The sequence below is a fragment of the Triturus cristatus genome, chromosome 7 (assembly GCF_964204655.1).
Source record: "Triturus cristatus chromosome 7, aTriCri1.1, whole genome shotgun sequence".
Classification (NCBI taxonomy): Eukaryota; Metazoa; Chordata; class Amphibia; order Caudata; family Salamandridae; genus Triturus; species Triturus cristatus.
Window position 1 is genome coordinate 303,128,717 of NC_140590.1, and position 20,869 is coordinate 303,149,585.

Genomic DNA, 20,869 nt, shown 5'->3' on the forward strand with positions numbered 1-20,869 from the left:
TGAACACCAGAATAATCGATAGTACAGCTATGCTGTCTAATGTATGGACACGTGTCAGCTGTACATCCTGCTAGATAGCTCTGGTGTTTGATGATCAGGGCTGAACATCAGTATAAACAATAGTACAGCTATAAAAAGGGGGGTAGGAAGCACACTGCCTCACATCCCAGCACAGTTCACCCCTTTGCATCCTGGTAAATGCAGTACACAATTTGAGCTTACTTCAAAATTTGCTGTAGTTTTTCACCAACGTTGCTGCAGACATTGCTGTATATCTCTAGACATGAGTTTCTGGGTTTAGCCTTTCATCTGTAAAGAGCAGAAGCAGTAGAGAGCAAAGTAAAATCATCTTGGGTTGCTGGAAATGCTGCCAAATTCCTCTTAGGTCACAGTACCAAGAACCAGTGCTGTCTCATGAAGAGACATGTATCAGACAGACGTATCCACTGCACATCCTGCTACATAGCTCTGCTCTTTGAGGGTCATGACTGAACACCAGCATCATCAATAGTACAGCCATGCTCTCTAAGTACAGACACGTATGAGCTGTGCATCCTGCTAGATAGCTCTGCTGACTGAGGGTACAGGTTTGGCTTCTAACCTAAGCCCACCTCAGCTGCATAAAGCATGTGCCAATCAAATCTGTGTAAGCAGAGATAGATGCAATGCTGAAGACCAGAGCTGTTAGATCTGTAATCTGAGGGATAGCTCTGCGGTCGGAGAGACACACACATAACATGTCTGTACAAGGCCGGCTTTAGAGCTGTTGGCGCCCAGTGCGACAATGTTGTTGGCGCCCCCCAATGACCACCTCCACCACAGATTCCCTAACCACCACCCTTTAACAGTGCCCAAGTCTCTATAACCAATCTCTCTCAGATGCATTTATAGCGCCACTCATACCAGTGTAGGATGTCAGAGCCCTTTGCCTCACACACACCTTACACAGAGACAATAAATCATACGTGTGTAACTCAGCCTATATGAAATGTTACAAAAGCCAGAGGACTACAAGGTGTAGGAGTCACATGTCATCCATACTGGTAGGCAGTGTAATGTATTAGTGCTTGGTCTAGAGAAGCACAAACTCAGTATTTAAAAAGGAACACCATAGTTGAGGGTTCCCTTTAATAATAAGAATAGATTTCTGCCCAAATTAATCCTTTTTGCAACATTAATCCTTGCTCAAATCTATACTTTGCAGTGTGCATGCAGTTCTTTGAAAAAAAGTTAATATTTCAGTACAGTAAGAAAGTGCATAGAATGTAAATAGGTCAGTGGGTTACTGCTTTTAAAAGAGACATCATTGTGTTACTTGCAAATTATAAATTGAAATACTAGATTAGGATTTTAACTTATAAATTGCAAGTTACAAAGGGATCTCTCTTTTAAAAGCAGTAACCCACTGACCTATATACATTCTATGCACTGTGTAATCTGCTCTGTATTAGTTTTCTGCAACAGGCGCATTAACCCTCTGCGCTACTTTATAGTGAGTTAACCCCAATTAAACAAAACTCGGTCACTCTTCAGAAAGAACATTAATCACATTAATCAAAGGATTTATCCTGACATTTTTTGTTGCCCGGAAATTGCTGGAGGAAACGAACGCGGCAGCAGGTGCTTTAAAATAATAATATTCTTGCAAACAGGGCGCCCCCCGGAAGCCAGCACCCGGTGTGATGGCACCGGTCGCACCGCCCTAGAGCCGGCCCTGTGTCTGTAAGCAGACGGCAGTCCTCCCTGTCCGCTCCTGCTGGCTTCCTGCCGAGTGTCTTGCTGTAATGTGCTAATACTGCCTGCGTTACCCAGTGGGCTGCAATGATTTCCTCTTTAATGATGTATGGACATTCTGTTGAAAGACATTTGCATGAATCCACATGCAGGGTGAGTCTGTCTCCTTGGACACCGCTTCGATTACCTGTACATCAGCCCTCTGTGGAACTGTTGTGCTGTGTGGAGATAGAGAAGCCAGAGAGACTGCCACATGGGCCATCTGTGGAGTGTCACCAGTATCTGTGGTACTCTCCAGTACCAAGTGCCACCCAAATTAAACGCATCCACCACTCACAGGTCGCCTCCTACACTGAGCGGGCACAGTGGTGTTGTGACACAGCCAACAGCGACAGGCTGCCTTCCCTCACCCTAGGGCAGAGGTCTTCAAACTTTTGGATGCCGAGACCCCCCTGTCAACATTTTGAGGCGTAAGGACCCCCTCCTGACAAAAATGTCTAAACTTGTTGACTAAATTGGGTGGGATGAAAATGTAAATGAGGTTATGTGATGCCGCGTATTTTGGGGTAGCATTGCTTCATTATTTTGATATTTGTTACACACAGTAACACTGAGGAAAGATTTTACCCAATCAGTACCCATTTATAACCAAAATACAGCAATTATCATCAAAGATTTCAAGTCAACCTTTGTGAAGGGCCTTCCACTCTGCAGCAATACGTGCTGCCACATTAGAAGCTCACCTGGCCCTGACCGGGAGAAGCAGGGGTCCCTTAAAACCCTGGCGGTTTTGTGTAGAGTTAAGCCGTTTACCCATGCAGCTTTCCTCTCACCCCCTCCCTTCCATCCCTCTCTCCTCTCCTAACCCCAGATCCCTCTCTCACTTTGCAGGTCATTTTCTTTCACCCCTTTTTACAACTTCTGAACTCTCCCCATTCAACCTCTCACTTCACCTTTAATCACCTCTTGCCATTCTGTCTTTTCACTGCCCTCATCTCTAACAGTCTCTCACATTTATCTCATGGCCTTTCTGGCCCGGTCACCTCCCGTGCCCCTCAGCACTTCTCATTCACCTAGTCTCTTCATTAAAATTTTTGTCCATTTGTATCTTACACCTCTCCAGTCCCCCCATTCCTCTTTCACATCTCCACTTTGTTCTAACAGAAGCCCTCACCTTTCGATCACACTCACTTCTTGCGTGTCCACACTTCTCTTCGGCAATTCACATTTCTCCTCATCCCTGACCTCTTCAATCAAATTCTCTCACTCCCTTGCTGTCCTCTCTCATTTTGGGTGCGGATGCAAGTTCAGAATGGGATGAATGAATGTATGATTACTGATGGGCTTGTTTGAGTGAGTTGCATATTGAGTAGTGAGGGGGACAGGTGAGTGAAGTGTCACATGAGTGCAGGATGAGTAGTGTACTCGTGTGACTGCAGGTTGAGGTATAGTGTGAGCAGGACAAGTGCATTGTGAGTGCAGAGTGATCACTGTGAGTGCAGGGTGAGCGGGTGAATGGTGCAAGTGCATGGTGATCAGTGTGAGTGCATTGTGATCACTGTGAGTGCAAGGTGAGCGTGACAATAAAGGGCGAGAATGAGGAATGAGTTGTCTGAATGCAGGGTGCATTCCCAGACCCATGAAGTAACTCAGCATGTTATTGACGGGGGCGTAGACTTTAAGATCTAAGTTAAACTATTGCGGCATTAATCGGGGATCGAGGGTGAAGGAAATAATGTGCTGATCCTGCAACAAACTTCCAGTCCTATGGTTAGGGTTACCAGCAGATTATTTTGATGGCCCAGTCGGTACAAAAAAAAGCAGTCACCTAAAGCAGTATTTTCAGCGCTTATCTGTGCATACTTCCCAGGGCCGGCTTTAGTGCTGGTGGTGCCCTGTGCGACAATGTTTGTTGGTGCCCCGCCAATGACCACCCCACCACGGATTCTCTCACTAGCACCCTTTAACAGTGACCAAGTCTCCATAACCACACTCTCTCAGATGCATTGAATTAGTTATATAGTGCCACTCATACCAGTGTAGGGTATCTGAGCACTTTGCATCACACACACATTACACAGAGACAATCAATCATAAGTGTGTAAATCAGTGTATAGGAAATGTTACATAAGCCAAAGGACTACAAGTATAGGAGTCACATGTCATCCATGGTAGGCAGTATAGTTCAAGAGTGGTTGGTGTGGAGAAGCACAATCTCAGAGTCGAAAAAGAAACATAGTTGGGAGTTTCCTTTAATAATAAGAATTGATTTCGCAGCAGGCATATTAACCCTCTGCACTAACTTCACCCAAGTCAAAACCTCAACTATTTAAAATTCTGAGCTCTCTCTCCAGGACGATAATTAATCACGCAAGTTATCTTGACATTTATGTGAGGCCTGGTAATTGCGGGGAAAGAAATGCTGCAGCAGGTGCTTCAAAAGCACAATAAACTTTCACACACCAGCGCCCCCAGTAAGCCAACTTTGTATTCCTTTCCATGAAATGCATTCTCACACTACCACAGTGAATGTAAAATCCAAATGTAAGGAATAGGCACAGTGGGGACCCAGGGGGTACTGGCATGTAAAAATGCAAATGGTCTTTAAAGACCTGTGAAAAACACGGGGGTGCCGGAGATAAGACTCCAGACACTGCCCAGCTGAGCCCCCAGCAGCTCAAGTTTCATTGCAGCAGCCCGGGCTGAGACACAGGAGGGGGGGGGGGGGGGGGGGAAGTGTGGGGGGGAGGGGGCTGAAGCCCTTGGGCCTGGGCAGAAGTGTGACTGGGAAGGCGCGACCCCCTTTGCATCACTCCACGGCCCCCCTGGGGGTCGCGCCCCACAGTTTGAAGACCCCTGCCCTAGGGTGAGGCAGGAACTGGCTCTAGCCTACAGTGAAGGACCACACCAAGCAGATGTGCCACGAGCGGAAGCCGGTAAGTAAGAGTGTGGGCGAAGAACTCCGCTCCGCCGTTGGAGCTCGCAGAGTTCAATCCATTCAAAGCTTACAATGGCACCCTTTGGGCTGTGTCCAGTCCCAGCCAGTCAGTGGGAAGGCAGGTGAGCACACCAAGATTGTCCCTTTAGTTCTGCTGTATCCGTTGTGATGTCATCAGGAGCAGCGAATTATGGGATTTATTCCTGGGAGGAAAGCAACGTACCAGCCCGCAGTTACCCGAAGGAATAGGACAAACGTAAAACAAGCATTGGCATAGCCAATAGGTCTCGCCTTTGGGACCTTATAAGTACTTAGTTATGCAGCACAATATCCTTGGTGCAACAACATCAACGGTTACATGGCTAAACACTTATAAAGTCCCAAAGGTGAGACCTATTGGCTATGCCAATGCCTGTTTATAACACAAGCTTCCTTGAGCTTGAAGAGATTTCCATATTGTGTTGGTCTTTCTAAAGTGGATGTTAATAAGAGGCTACATTGTGGCAACCCTTTTTGGCACAAGGGGTAGCAGAAAAGTGTGCCCTCTTGGGTTCTTCTATAGGTTGCAGTTTAGATGGCTTAGCCAGAGCGCTCACATTTCCAATTCCGTGGCTAAATAGCTCATTCACTCCAGGTTTTCACTTTGCACTCTGGGATATGCAGTCCTGCTGCTCCAATTCTAAAATGAGGTCTATATTTATCAGAATGCGACAAAAGAACCTGGAACGGTCGAGCTACTCGATGGCTTTAAGACCATCTCTGGTGGGTGTGACATATTCGAAAAAAACTTTAAGTGAATGTTATCTGGTACTATACAAGTTCCAAGCAACAATAACTTGAATTACATACATAACACATTTTACAGAGTGGAATCCTTGTCGCAAAACGGCTGTGCCCCAACTGAGATGAAAGTTTACTTCTAGCGTTTCCTTTCTCCATGGACGTGGCTGTTTTCAAACATGGCGATATTACTAGCCGGTGGAATAGGGTTGGATTGACTTCAGAAGGATGAAAGGGTGAGCTGGTCCCGCAGACATTGAGACCCGTACCCAAATGGTTACTCTCCACATCTCAGCAGCGAGCACTGGCTAAAGCTACTTCCCCGACCCAGGGCAGGAGGGCAGATTTCTGGTATAGAGGACACATTTCTGGTACACAGGAGGGCAGGATTCTGGCTCCAATATTGCCACTTCCGGGTCAACAAACTACAAGGACAACAGGGTCAGCGGCGTGACGGGAAGCCGCTCTCTGAAACTCTCATTTCTAACTATTCATCCAAAAACGTGTGGCTGTTTTCTAAGAATATTTAGGATTACTTACACACGTGCAGCTTTCAGTAAGGGGGTTGTCAATCTGCCATAATGGTATGGACATGGAGAGGGCTCCTAGACGGGAAGCAGCTCAGTGCATCATCCTGCGCCTACTCTGGTAACTGAACACCTGTCCTGCGAGGTCAAGCTTTGCCGAAATTCAGGGGTTCAGTCAGAATGATGATGGCAAGTGAGCACTGCGAGGCGGCGGAGGAGGAAGATGCACTCAGAGGATGGTGAGTGCTGACTGGGTAGCGCTAGAAGAAGGTGCACTCAGAGAGAAGGATGGTGAGTGATGATAGTGGCGTAGGAGGAAGGTGCTCTCAGAGGATGGTGAGTGATGAGGATGGTGAGTGATGACTGGGTGGCGTAGGAAGAAGGTGCATTCAGAGAGAGGATGATGAGTGATGAATGGGTGGGGCTAGCAGAATGTGAACTCAGAGTGAGTTGATTGTGAGTGATGGCTGGGTGGCATTAGAAGGAGGAGAGACATGGAATAGAAGGATGAGAGCCATGGAATAGAAGGAGGAGAGACATTGAATAAAAGGAGGCGAGACACAGACTAAAAGGAGGACAGACACAAAGGAGGACAGACACAGGCTAAAAGGAGGACGGACTAAAAGGAGGACAAACACAGACTAAAAACAGACCCGGACTAAAAGGAGGACAGACACGGACTAAAAGGAGGACAGACACGGACTGACACGGTCTAAAAGGAGGACAGACACGGTCTAAAAGGGACAGACACGGAATACAAGGAGGACAGACACGGAATACAAGGAGGACAGACATGGAATACAAGGAGGACAGACATGGAATAATAGGAGAGTGCGTAGTATCAAAAGGGTGGCACACAAGAGGGAGACCTGAGGGCTACACGTACTAACTGCTGATGTTGGTATTGGACAAAGATTTTTATGGAGGCAGCGAGAAGCTGAGTGAGGAAGCCCCAGGAGGACAGGATAGAGAGCTATAGCGGAGAGTAGAGACGTGGACTGTGTAGCCTGTGAGTTCAGGACATGGCAGAACAAGGAGGCACCTTCAGCAGCTAACCATGCACAGTTTAGAAGGGAAACAAGTGCGCGCACCTCGTGCTGAAAGTTTAAAAAAAGCATCAAAGGAAGGAATGGGCGGGAGGTGGTGTAAGGATGGCGTGTGACCTGAGGCTAAACAAAAACAAGCCTGAAAGACAGCAATGGGCAGCAGGTGGTGTAGGGGCGGTGAGCAAGCTGAGGCTAAACAAAAATAAGCACTCGTGCTAAGCACTCGTGCTTCTGCTAGCATACCACTTGCGGGAGCGAGCAGTAGCGCGCGGACCATCCGTGTTTTTCAATTAGCGCGCGCGCCGCTGCTCGCTCCTGCAAGGTGGATGCCAGCAAAAGCATAAGCGCTGAAAAAGTGCTGACCAATTTCTAAAGGTCATCTCCTAGGGCAGCGCATGCGTGCTGCCTAGGTGACACCTAAAAATTTCTAGGAAGAGGAGGATTTGGAAAAATGTTGAGCAATTTCCTGGGCTCCATCGCATCCAGAACCCTAACACATTTCCATCCAGGCCTCTTTAATCAACAAAGGAGCAGGACACGCCCGGAAGTTCTTCAGATGCTCATTGCTGGTATAAGGAAGAGAGCTAGTCATGCACCAAACCCTGTCTTTAAGAATAAAAAATAATAGTAATCATACCAATAGCAATTTAAAAGCTGATTTGGTGATGAAAGGGCAGTTGGACAACGGCAGAGTCAAAGTGCAGGTACGGCTCAACTCTGAAGGGCCAGTCAGCCAGGACCAGAATCATTCACATGTCAGACTCATCTCTCAAAGGCGGGTAGGGCTGGACCAGAATCAGCCACATGCCAGGCTCTCCTCTGAAAGACTGGTAGGGCTGGACGAGAATCAGCCACATGTCAGACTCTCCTCTGAAAGGCTGTTAGGGCTGTACTGAAATCAGCCACATGCCAGGCTCACCTCTGAAACGCTGGTAGGGCCGGACCATAATCAGCCACATGCCAGGCTCATCTCGAAAGGCTGTTAGGGCCGGACCATAATCAGCCGCATGCCAGGCTCACCTCTGAAATGCCGATAGGGCCGGACCAGAATCAGCCACATGCCAGACTCACCTCTGAAAGGCTGATAAGGCGGGACCAGAATCAGCCACATGTCAGGCTCACCTCTATAAGGCTGGTAGGGTGGACCATATTCAGTCACATGCCAGGCTCACCTCTGAAAGGCTGATAGGGCCGGACCATAATCAGCCACAGGTCTGGTTCTAGCAATGGGGCCGGGTGGGCCAGGCCCACCCAAACATGACGTTTGGCCCACCTAGTCACAGCAGAAGAGGCCACGGAGAAGACACGTCTTAAGTGCTTCCTCAATTTCAACGTCAGACCGTCTAAATGTTTTTTCCACTGCATTTAGAACGGAAGTTGAATGGTGTGTAATGGGGTAGAGGTGGGTGAGAAAACAAATTAACAGGGAGAGCCAAGCTAAGGCTCTAGCTTGGCCCTTAGAGCCCATGCACAAGCCGAGCCCTGAAATGTTCGCTATGTGAAACATACAACAAACATCACGTCAAATATTATACAGTCTGTTCAAAACTCTTTTTTTTTTAATTCTTTAACACATGGAAGCTTTGACATTAATATGTCACAATGTAGCGCTGCACTGAGAAGTACTTATTAAAAGTGATAGTTTTTAAACATGAGCTTACAGTCAATCCTACTCCGTCCTCACACTGGCGACAGTGCCGTTAGTTAACCAAGAGGCAAGACATTTGTCATGTGGACCTTGCATGTGGCCCAGATTATTATAGAGCAACATTGGTCTATTAAATCAAACACAATAGGTTTTTGTATAGTTGGTTTTCTGATTCATGTATTTGAATGTGCTTTCATGCACAAATATGAAGAAAAACAAGTTTTGGTGAAATAAAATATTTGCCCAAGCTCACACAATTTAAGTGGGGATGCTCCAATTTATCCAAGTTTTATTTTTTCACTTTGTACAAATCAACCACTAAATGGCTATCTATTTGTCTCTCTTTTTTATGTTAATGCTTTGTTTTTACTACTCTGAGCAGTTTTCTGCCGTTTTTATACGGTGTGAACTCGACCTGGAGATATTGAAGTGCTTTACATGAACACCAGTTACATTATACAAGGTCACATTCATTTATTTTAGGCACTGGAGATTTTGCCCAGAATCTTAGGAATTTGAGTCAACGCTGAGATTCAAACCTAGCTTCTTCAGTTCCAAAGTTGGAAGCTCTCGCCGTAAGCCACATCTTGGGTAGACTGAGGGTGGCAGGCAGAAGGTACATAAAAGCGCTGCTCATTATGGGCTCGAACTTCCAACAGGACCTTAAGCTGAGCCAGAGCCAGGCTTCAGGCTCAAGCCCGGATCAAGCGTTCCGTGCCAGTCTTCCTAGTGCAAAATGTCAAGGCTTAGGTGTGGTCACAGGGACCTCCCTAACCTTGAACTACTATTACACTCTGTTTGGAATCCTGGTGCTGGTGCTAGAGCATGGCCTGCTGGAAATTATAAGAGTTGGGCTGTTGAGAATAGACATCAGCTCTTACTCTCAAATAACTCTCTAGACCCACTGTATGCCTGTTTTTAAGAAGATATCATGAAAATCTTGGGTTTGTAGGTTGCCTACAGAATTTACAAAAATTGGGCCCGCATTGGCCCACCCAAACAAACCCTTGGCTCACCCAGGTGAAAATTCCTAGAACCGGGCCTGATCAGCCACATGCCAGGCTCACCTCCGAAAGGCTGGTAGGGCTGGACCAGAATCCATCACATGTCAGACGCATCTCTGAAAGGCTGGTAGAGAGGGAGCAAAATCAGTCACATATGAGGCTCACGTCTAAAAGGCCGGTTGGGCTGGACCAGAATCAGTCACATGTCAGACATCTGTGAAAGGCTGGTAGGGTTGGAGAATAAATGATCACGTGACAAGCACCTGCCGTCTATAGGGCGCTGGTAGAACTATTCATCTGTCAGGCTTGCTTGTGAATGATCATGAAGGATTTGCTAGCGTTATGTCAGTCCTGACTGACAGGCTGGTAAGGGCTGGAGCAGAATCATGTATATGCCACTCTCGCCGCTGAGACATCAGAAGGGCTGTGGCAGAATACGTCTTGTAACGCTTGGTTCAGAAAGGCAAGAAGGGCTGTGACAGAATCAGTCACATACCGTGCTCGCCTCGGAGCGCTCAGATTGAAGCGTTTGGGCCCAGTACGGGGTGGCAGGCTTGACTCTAAATGCAGTAGGGCTGGGGCAGAGCGAGGCACATGGCTGCCTTGCCTATGAGCTATCAGGATGTTTCCTGATTTACCTACAAGACACTCCACCTCTTCGGGGGTAGGGAAGCCAGTTGAGGTCTCCCTTTAATCATTATTCAAGGGGTAAGGTTACTCCATGTCGCCGTGTGTGTTGATACACGGGTCACTGCTGTGCGTCCCCAGACTAGCCGGGCAGCTAAAATTAACCTACACAGCCTGGCACTTGCGCCCTGTGCCCCTACTAGGAAAGACCCCGAAAAAGACGGCAACCGGAGATGCCTTCAGACATGTCTAGCAGATGAGGCCGGGCTGCAGCGCATTTAATGATGCACAGCTGATTTATCAAAGTCTGAGGGCATTACATGGCCGTGCCGGAACCTAAGACCCTCGGAGCTCAGGGAGAGTACAAATGAGGGATGGAGGGGGGCATAGGCCAGAAGGGCCGGGCCGGAGTCCTTCCACATCAGCCATGGGTAGAGAGTGGGTAGAATCTGCAGGAATATTGTTGGTAATATGTGTAGCTCCTCATGCCCATGACAAGGTGCAAGAGCACTTCCGGTGGACGACACGAGGGTAGTCCATTCTGATTGGTTGGTAGAGTGTGCGGTTTTAGAGTGGCCTATACAGGAAGGGGTTTAATGCTGATTATAGGGGCACGTTCACAGAATGGCCAATGCAGGAAGGGTTTTAGTGCTGTTCCCGAGGTTTATAGGGGCACATTTATAGAGTGGCCTATGCAGGAAGGGTTTTAATGCAGTTATAGGGGCACATTTATAGACTGGCCTCTGCAGGAAGGGCTTAGCGCTGTTCCCGAGGTTTAAAGGGGTGCGTTTATAGACTGGCCTCTGCAGGAAGGGTTTTAGTGCTGTTTCTTAAGTTTATAGGGGTTGTGTTTACAGAATGGCCTATGCAGGAAGGGTTTTAGTGCTTTCCTGAGGTTTATAGGGTCACATTTATAGAATGGCCGATGAAGGAAGGGTTTTAGTGCTGTTTCCAAAGTTTATAGGGGTTGTGTTTACAGAATGGCCTATGCAGGAAGGGTTTAGTGCTGTTCCTAAGGACTATAGGGGCACATTTATAGAGCAGCCAATGCAGGACGGGTTTAGTGCTGTTCCCGAGCTTTAAATGGGTACGTTTATAGAGGGGCCTACGCAGGAAGTGTTTTAGTGCTTTCCTGAGGTTTATAGGGACACATTTATAGAATGGCCTATGAAGGAAGGGTTTTAGTGCTGTTCCCGAAGTTTGTAGGGGTGGTGTTTATAGAGTGGCCTACGCAGGAAGGGTTTTAGTGCTGTTCCTAGGATCTATGGGGGCACATTTATAGAGCAGCCAATACAGGAAGGGCTTAGTTCTGTCATAGTCCACTTGCTGGTGGTGAGCGCGTGCTTGTCGGTCCTTCTGGTGTTCTGAGGCAACAATTTGATGATCTTTCGTAGCATGCGTAGGATGTGGAAGCAGGAGGCGCACACTGTGCTCACTTGGTACACCTGACTACAGACTGCCAACCAATGCTATGCATAAATAGTCAATCAAAGCTTTATGATGATGCAGCACTAATTATGTTTTAGCACATGATCTGTTTTACTCCTAACAATGTGTGCTATTCAAAGAGATTTCACACCTTCTGATGTTACAGCAAGGGTTATTTTTTTCACCTTAATGTAATTTTAATTGCCACGTGTGATACTCTTAAACACACTCTACTCTCTGTTGTTGTACAAAGGGAGATTTTGCACTGCAACATGCAGTCACCCAAATGTGATGGTATACTGGTGTAGACATTTTGCATCTAATGTGCCATCTTACTAGCAATTTTCTGCCTCCATTAAGTGATTTTGTACTTAATATACAGGGTATTTGTTGACTTTGCACTAAGGGTGAATTTGCAACTGAATTTGTCTCCACACTCCTGGTGATGTTGTACCAATGGCAAATTGCACCAGGTTGTGTTTTTGCTCCTAAAAGTGTTTGAGCCCTTTTTTTTTAGCACTACACCAAGGGTGATTTTTCAGGTAAATGGGATTCTGCTCTAATGTTTTAGAGCCATGTTGATGTTGCACCTCAGTGTTGTGAAGTCATATTGATGCACATCTTTTACGCCTAGTGTGACAACCTACTACTGTATTGTATCACTGTACTAAGTGATACCCACGGCTGCGTATTGTTGCTGTCCCATACGGAGTCTGTTTCTCAGTATTCTACATTATCTTATATTGCCCCAGGCCTCATATTAAGAGATCTTCATATATAATCTGTCTTCTGGAAGAGTGCCTCAGACATCCTATTCTCTCCGGTCCTTTCCAAAACTACTCTCTAATACTATAAAATACCCAGCCCTGCTGGCCAACCGGGAAACCTTAATCAGTGACACATTCCATAGCCATGCCGTGCCCTCCTCTAAAAGTAACTTAAACTTTACTAAGAACATACCATCCTTAAAACATACACTGAAAAACTCAAGAAAAAAAAATCCCTTAAAAGTAAATAATAATTTTCTTTGGCAAGTTACCATAACCCCAAATGTGAGCTACACATCCCTTTGTATGAAAATGGGAAGGTTGTGGGCCAATCTGTTGAAGTCAAAAGCACACTGTTTGGTATCTTGAAGGCCCTGAACTCTTCTAGTATGGCAAGAGACATTAACAGTGATAGCACGCCTGCTGTCTCCAGTAACTATGACAGTTCTCTAACTCCCTCTTCTACGCCCTCATCATCAACCACACGCCTTTTAGGGGCTGAAACCAGGCAGCATTATGCCAGCATAAATTAAGGTAATCGGTGCCAGAAGGTGGATCATGGATAGTCATACAATGACACAGACGTAAATACTGTCGGGTCAAAGCCCCAGCTTCCATAGTAGCCACCACCACTCCTCGATAGGGCCTCCTTCTGCCACCCAACATCTTGGTCGAATTCAGCGTCACAAAGAAAACAACACACCAGCTAACTCCACGGAGAAGGACTCGGACACTCTATGCATAATTTATATGATAGGTGAGATTATTAGCACACACAACCCGAAAACGTCAGGGCGTCATTCCCGTCTTAAAAATCCTAACACATCCCTCTCACCCAAATATTCTGTGATCAAAGTTCTCACAACACATCCTATCCCTGCAATCTCCCGAGCCAGAAGTCATAACACAATCGAAGATCAACCTGCCCAAGCAACCACAGGAGAACCACTTCCTCTCACTGCAGCCAATCATCTCCAACACATCACACCAAAGCTGCCCTACTGAACTATAGGGTTGAAGTTTCTAATACAAGTGCCACATTTGCCCTCACCAAAGACTTTGATCTTGATGATGTTGCACTCAAGAGGGCCTGGTTCTTATCCACCATACAATATAAGATAGTGACCTTACAGCTAGCATACAGTGCTTAATTTGTAAAAAAAAAAAGTGCCAGTGCTGTAGTCACAGGCCACGTCCACTTACACTGCCCATTGCCGCTGTCAATTACAGCAACAGCATAACTAATAAGTCTCACTCCTGCAAGTGTTACAATCCTGACCATTTCAGGACCCCAAAGTTAAAAGAATGGCTTTGGCAGCAGGTTTCAGTCATTTTTCTATGTATATTGAATTACTAAACAACAGTAGTAGTGCTCATCTCAGAATTTGAAAAACGCTCGAAGCGCAAAAATGAATGCGAGCTGCACAGCAGTGCTTTACACCTGCTGGGCCCTTGGACAAAAATGATAATAATAATGATACAAAAAATAAAATAAAAACATTTAAAAATTCTGTCTTGAGGAAGTCATTGCGTTACATGGCCATGAGGAAACACAGGTATTGGCCTGAAGAACATATATACCTGTCAAGATAGTGTTGCCAAGGATAGAGTTGGAATGGCTCATATAGGTGAAAAGTTCTAGAAAATGACACAAGTGGAATGAAAAAACTTTGGACTTGTTATATGATGTGCAAACATCTTTCTATATTTTGTGTCGAGGATCACAATTGTGCTCCTCTTTCGGGGACCCATGGTGAAGGGTATTTTTCGGTACTGGACACCCATACATATCAATGTTTATTTATGTTCAGCACTATTTAGAGCACTGCATATAGTATGCAATTTATAACTTTTTAGTCACCTACTCATTAATTAAAACAAATTTATGTACAACAAGGACAGGGGGTGGGGAGTAGGTGAGAGAGAAATGAATGGAGTGTGGGGGAGTGTCAGTAAAAACAGGGGGAGCAGCAAAGAATCAGTTCAGGCAAGCAGTGGAAGTATTTCAGTGTTGAGGCTCTCACCAGTAAGCAGCTTGCACCAGCCCATTTCTCCTGCTAGCGCCGCCTAAAACAGAACCAACTCCTAACCATGAAAGTGGGGCGAGGGAGTGGGGTAAAAGCAAGAGCTGCCGACTTCGGAGCTGGGGAACCAGATTGGAGTCTGGGAGTTGGTTCAACATCCTCTGATTCTGAGCAAATCACTTAATCTCCCTGTAAATGAATGTGTCCTAACTGGCGCTCATGAAAAGCGCTGGTGTTGATGATAAAGGGCTGCTGCTGAGCACCAGGAGCCACTGGCTTAAATTAAACACTGAAGGATATCACCAGGAGCTGCTATGGTGGGGCAGGGGGTAAATTCATAAAAAAGAAAAATAGAAAAGGGGAAATGAAAAAAGAAAAGAAAACTCACTTACCTTCCCGGCGGCCGCCTCTCCTTTGTCTTCTTTGGTTGCAGGAAACCGGAAGCATACAGGCTTCCAGGCTCTCCTAATCAATCACAACGCTCCATTACAGCAGCGTTGTGATTGGTCTGAGCGCCGTGGTTCGGTGCTCAGAGAGTGACTGGGAGTCTGTGCATGTTCTCCACCCAGGCTGTACAATACAAAGTGCACATGAAAGGTTTGTCCTGACCAAGACAGCCAATCAAACCGTCATGCACACTTAAGAGAGTGCCCACCACTCCTACCCTTACTCTGCGGTAAGCACAGCCCTACCGCACCTTTACATAGCCAATACTGAAAAATAAAATGATTTTGTTATTAACACTTTATTTTTCCTGTGGGGCGACACTCCTCCGTTTCCCCTGGGGAGGCCTAAGATTTTGGCGCTGCCTCAGATTTACGATTTCTCGTAAATCGGGGGCAGTGTCAAAAAGCCAGGGATGTTGCTGGGAATGCCCCCGGCAACACCCTTTGCACGCCCCTTTAATGCAGAAAACGTTGTTAAAGGGACCGATATTTATCAGGCAGCAATAAGCCCAAAAAAGTGGCTTAATGCCGCCTGATAAATACCACGCAGGCTTCTGCGCCAGGGAACGACACAAAAAGTGACATTCCGGCAGAGATCTGTGGTTATAGCACTGATCAACTCACCTACTCCTCTTTCCAATTACGACTGAACGGCTGAAAGGGTTTCCCCAATGAGTGACTGGCCCTCCACCCACAGGCTTTCAGAGACACAGTCTTATTTTTTTAACATCAACATATTAGCAGCCATTTCACACAAGGCTCTGACTCTTCCTAAAGTGAATTGGGTCTCTGTAGCACTTATTACATGTTCTATTTGCCAATGCCATCTTCCCTTGAAAGATGAAAGTCAGAGTCGGCCGTGTTGGGATTTTAATAAACAACTATCATAGTATTGTGTCGTTCCTTCTCCAACCCACCTCCCTCCGCCAGCACCATCCTGCCCCCACCGAAGTAAAGTTAAAACTAGTAAATTGTAAACGTCAGCACCAATGCACCTCTTGTTGCCCAAACAGCCCCCGGTCCTTGGGGGCATGTGACTCCTGACGTCATTACATGGCCCTGCTTTTCAGGAACCTCTTCCACCTATTCCAGGCTTCTTCATTTTAAGCTTAACACACGCTGGCTGCCCCACGAGCCTGCGCCCGACCACCCAGGGCCCAGGCCCAGAAGGCGCGCCGGGCATCCAGGGCATGGCGATGCCTGACCCCGGCCCTTCTAATGCTCTGGCAGCCGGGCGCGCGAGCAGCAGGTGCCCCCAGGCTAGTGTTGCCCCTTGGGGAGAAGGGGCCGGTTGGTGTCCGCCCCGGCACCCGCTGCGCACGGTGCATGAATACCTCGGAACCCGAGAGCCCCCCGGTCTTCCATTGGGGGCAGATAATGGGGTGTGAGGGGGAGCGATGTCCGTGGATCTGATGGCTCAGCGTTATGTTATAGCGGAAGGGGCTATATTTAGAGGGACTAGGCATGCGCGGCCTGATTTATGCTGGAGCGAAGGCCCATGTGTCTGGCTTCTGATCAAAGTTCTTCCGAGTCTGGGAGTGGGACGGGTGGGCCTGGAAGGGGCAGCGACTAGGACCCTCGCTCCAGGGGCAGGGCCGAGGAATCGGGATACGGGGGGATAAAAAGGAGTCCGTCCGGGTTGAATAGGGTCGGGGTATCGAGGTACAGAGGGGGCTTCGGGGATGGGAGGCGGGATAGGAAGATCGGACCGAGGTGGAGCAAGGGTTACCAAGGGCCTTCAGACTGTAGATTGGTTAGTAATATGCAGCATTACCCAAGTTTCAGTAGGTTGTGGCCTGCTGTATCTGGGTCCTGGTACCACTGCACCTGCTGCACCTTTGATAGCTACGCTTCTGCAGGGTACATAGGGAAGACAGGGAGAGAGATCGGGGAACATGGGGGGAATAGAGCCAAGATATTGGGGTGTAGAGCGAGGATATGGAAGGAGTTCAGGGAAATGAGAGTGGAATAGAGTGAAGATCAGACAATGATGGAATCGGTTGTTATCAACAATTGCAACGGGGACTCGGAAAAAATGGTGCAGTTCATCCAAGGTGTCGGTCATTGTTTGACACCTCTGCTCAACAGAAATACGTAAAAGTAAACCACAGAATGGTGCACCCATGAAGAAGTCCAGAATTCTCTTTGTATATAATTTTTTTGCTTTATTGACATTTTAATGTATTTTCATAAAAGCAGCCAGGGTTACAGCCAATGTGTTTCGTCCAGCAAAACTGAGCTTCATCAGGGCTTATTTTTAGATATATTCCTCTATAAATATAATTGCCGATTGCCATGTGAGGAAGTACCTGAGGATTTGGAGAAAGACACGGATTCAGGTGTTGCGGTGTGGGAATAATTTGACCCCCGTTTGAAATGGATGACTACTGTGTCACAAGATAATAATATGGCTAATATTCGAATGGACTTCTTGTGAAACCATTTATAGAAGAATATATATAAAAATAAGCCCTGATGAAGTTCAGTTTTGCTGGACAGAAACGCATTGGTTGTAACTCTGGCTGCTTGTAGAGAAGTGTGGCTCACTGGTTAGAGGCGGCAGACCCGTAAGGACGCGGCAGGGTCATGGACCAGGGTCAAAACGGACTCGATAATTCTCGCCTCAGTACCTACTCTAACCAGGAACACACTCGGCAACTCTGGGCATTAAGCTTGCCTCATCTCTACAACGGCCCCCCACAGATGCCGGGGATGCCTGGTTTCACCTTGGAGATACCCAGAAAGGGACCATCTCACAGGGAAAGCCAGGACAGGTTCCCCAGTGGTCTTCAGCGCCAGGATACTCCATGGAGTCACAGTGCGCTTTACAAGTACACCCACATTTACATTTACACCCACATTTGGGTGCAAGATCGAGGTTGGGGACAAGAGCAGTAGCGGCCGGTGGTGGGAGTGCTGTGAGGGGGTGGGGTGGAGTAGGGTGGGGGGTAGTAAACTATGGAATACGGCCCAACGGAGGTAAGTAAACAAATAAGTAAATAACTAAAACGAATTTCATTGCGCGCACTGCATCGCATTTGGCAATGCAGCGCGCGCAATGACATTTATTTATTTGTTTACTTACCTCCGTTAGGCCGTATTCCATAGTTTACTACCCCCACCCTGCTCTGCCCCGCCCCACCGCCCTGCAGCACTCCCACCACCGGCCGCTACTGGACAAGAGTTAGGGCATAAGCTCACAAAACAAGGGAAGTAAGGGCGAGATGCATGAAGGGGTTTAGTATTTGCAAACCCTCCGAATCAGGAGGGTCTACTATAAATGATTAGAATTGGGATATCAAATAGGTATTTGGAAGGGTCGTGTTTTGGGCGTCCCTTCCAAATACCAGTTCGGTACTTTATGTATCAGTGTGTTGTATCTCCAATCCGGTCACAAAACATTGAAAAGTTACCGACTCCTGAGCTGTGGTGACAACCCATCTCCTTTGTGAATATACTACAAATCACAGTGAGTTGCAATTTGCGACCTACCTCACAAATATTAATGAAATGGGTCGGATTGTAACTCAATCTGAGCTACGCGTACATAGGTTAGTTCACAAAACAAATCAGTGTACGCAGAAAATCTGTACACATACTGCAACCTGCAATTGCTTTTTGAGACCATATTTTTAGTACGCCTTGCTCCTATTGTCCGGACAAGTAAATTCAAGTAACAGTGAAGGGAGTCAAAAAAGGAAAGAAGTTCTTCACGATGTGATTTCTAATAGAACCCCAATCCCCATCACTGTGTATTACAATTACACTGTGGGTCCATGCACCAAGAGGAAACTGAAAAGCATCTATACTTGACTGCACATGGATGAGAGTCCTATAAAACTTGGAAAGCAGTCCTACTAGCAGCCACTCGGTGGGGATTTGTTTTCTTCATTGTTTGACTCCCCCTTGCCCATTATCAATTGAGGGTGCTGCCTGAATTGGCACTGTCCATGTTGCCCTGATAAAGCTCGTGCACAATTAATTAGGTTTTGTGGGGTCAAATCATCAACTTATTGGACTTTTGGACTGCCTCTGCCACAGTGTCTGTCAATTATGTGTTTCCATTACCTTGTTTTTTTAATACATAAACCCCTCCGTGCCTCACTTGATGAACTACAATGGCAGCCAGATGTCCCCTAGCAATATTATTGTTTTTATAATCTGTCTTCAATCTGTCACGACATCCGACACATTGTGATTCGATGCGCCGTACTATCACTTTTGTTCTTGTAAATGTATGTAGCACTGCTCTTAAATTCCCTTACATAGCAAACTGTATTAGTTCTACCACTGACCATTGCTTGCCTTGTCTTTTCCTTATGTTTCATTGCACACTTTGCATTTGTGAACCTCACAATGTGATTAGGTAAGGCTTCTATTGAGCCTCAGCCTAGAATTAGAGTTTTTTTTAATGGTAGCTGCTCTTGATAGGATGCACTATTTGGCTAACATTACATCACCTAGGTCTCTAAGGTTAGTGGTGTAGCTGGGGTTGGTGGGGCGGTCTGCCCCGGTCGGCACTTTTTTTGGGGGTGGCGGCGATCACAAGGTAATTTTTCTTTTCTTTTCCCTTGTCGTCGTCTGTCGCTACCACCTCACCACTCGTCGTTGTCTGTCTCCAGCACCCCCACCCTGCGTCATCTGTCACCAGCACCACCACCCCTCCCCGCTCTTACCTGCACTGGGCGGCAAACTAAGGGATCGCCCCGGGTGGCCAAAGCTCCAGCTACGCCCCCAGTTAGTGGGTTCGCTCTTTCATTTTTCACACAGAGAGAAAAGAAAGGCAGATGGTTCCCACACTCCTCCTTCCCAGGTCATACCTATCTCTGGTGGATCGTCTCCGTCAAACCACCATGACTCAAGAGGAATCCAAACCCCTTCCCATCAGGTCTCACCTTCTGTCCCAAAAACTTAGCCCTTCTGGTGTCGAGGAAAACACTTAATATTCTAATAATCTACTCGCTTGTTTTCTGCATCCCACTTACTGTACAGGGGCTGTTCACATGCCAGGTCAAAAGTATCTGAAGGTACACACATTTCTTGAGTTATATCAGGGGTTCCTAGACTAAGATATCCAAGTAGGGCATCTTCAAATCTTTGGAAGGCCTTCGGGTGGACAACATTCAAGGCTACCTCTCTAGATTGGTGTACAGAGATTGAATCAACTTGAACTAGCCTTCATGACGTGCAAAGACATCAACATTACATTTCTCCACCGTCGCCATGAATGTTCCTCTGGTAATAATATACTAATAACACGACTATTCATATAATGGACACCACAAACAGAACTGCATAGTGGCATGTTATATTAGGTGACATTAATACTCATGTCAATAATAGTCTTTCAATGAAAATTGGCATTGTGAACATGTGCACCACCAAGACTCGTTCTTGTGACGTTCAGGACATGCTCATACGTGTACTGGTGTCACATCCACTGTCTGAGCTATATTAGTTAGGGGGAGTGGTACATTTGACCTGCAAGTGACCTCTAGAAGTCTGTGGCAGGTGCTTCATCCAAGTAGCTTTTTTGCTGCAATCAATAATTGAGATTTTTTAAATCGACATGCAGTTTGCCACAATCAGAGAACATGTTTGACATTGTGCCAGAGGCATATCCGAATGACCAAAGTACTACTGGACATTGGTCTTCAGTATCAGAGCATCCCGCTAATGGCTGTATATGAATCATGGTTCATGAGTATTAGTGACTCAGAAGCATCAATGACACACTACCATTGATGGCTCGGTATAATGATGACTCGGAATTAATGGTGGCCCACTAGCAAAGCCGGGTCTGGTGGCTCGGTGATCTAAAGCGTCTGCTCTAGGGGCCTGTGTTCAACCTCATGGTCACAGGTTCAAATCCAGCAGGTTCACTCAGACTTTCATCCTTC

At 46.7% G+C, this 20,869-nt stretch overlaps 1 protein-coding gene across 2 annotated transcripts in view; it reads left to right on the plus strand.

Moving 5' to 3' along the window:
• The window catches only part of MYBPC2 (myosin binding protein C2), a 256,681-nt gene that overhangs the window by 46,786 nt on the left and 189,026 nt on the right, over positions 1–20,869 (plus strand). The window lies entirely within an intron of this gene.